This window comes from Chinchilla lanigera, unplaced genomic scaffold (genome assembly GCF_000276665.1).
Source record: "Chinchilla lanigera isolate Chin_1 unplaced genomic scaffold, ChiLan1.0 scaffold00008, whole genome shotgun sequence".
Lineage (NCBI taxonomy): Eukaryota > Metazoa > Chordata > Mammalia > Rodentia > Chinchillidae > Chinchilla > Chinchilla lanigera.
The window spans coordinates 37,358,486-37,359,165 of NW_004955409.1; positions in this window are offsets into that span (position 1 = coordinate 37,358,486).

The following is a 680-nucleotide window of genomic DNA, read 5'->3' on the forward strand; positions in this document are numbered from 1 at the left end:
GGGGAAACTGAGTAAAGTACAGAGAGATCAGGTAACTTAAGCAATACCACAAAGCCAGTGAATCCTGGCATGAACCGAGGAAACCTGGCTCCAGAACCTACTGTCTTAAGATCCTCTGGTGACCTGGTACAAACTGGCATCTTATGAGCAATACTGGTTTTTTTTTTTGAGACAGTGTTTTGCTCTGTAGCCCAGGCTGGCCTGGAACTGGAAGTGATCCTTCTGCTTCAGGCTCCCCAGTGCTGGGATTACAAGCGGGTACCACCACGCCCGGCAACACCATGTTTATGGATTTGGCTTGCCTGGTTCCCTGGTTCTGGGAGGGGGACACTCCACACATCACATGAAGATGCCGTCAATGCAAAGGGTTGTCCTCCCACGCACACTGAAAATGCTGTTTAAATACTGAACTGGTGGGGCCAGGTGTGGTGGCCCATGCTTATAATCCCAGCACTTGGAAGGCTGAGGCAGGAGGATCGCTGCGAGTTCGAGGCCAATCTAGGCTACAAAGTGAGCTCAGGGTCAGCCTGAACTGCATAGGGAGCCCCTGTCTCAAAAAGACCAAAAAAACAAAAACAAAACAAAACAAAAACCCAAAAAACAAACAACTGAGCTGGTGAGCAGTGGTGAGGGGAGGGTACTAAGCAGAGTCAGTAAATCTGGGCTCGAAGCCTGCATGG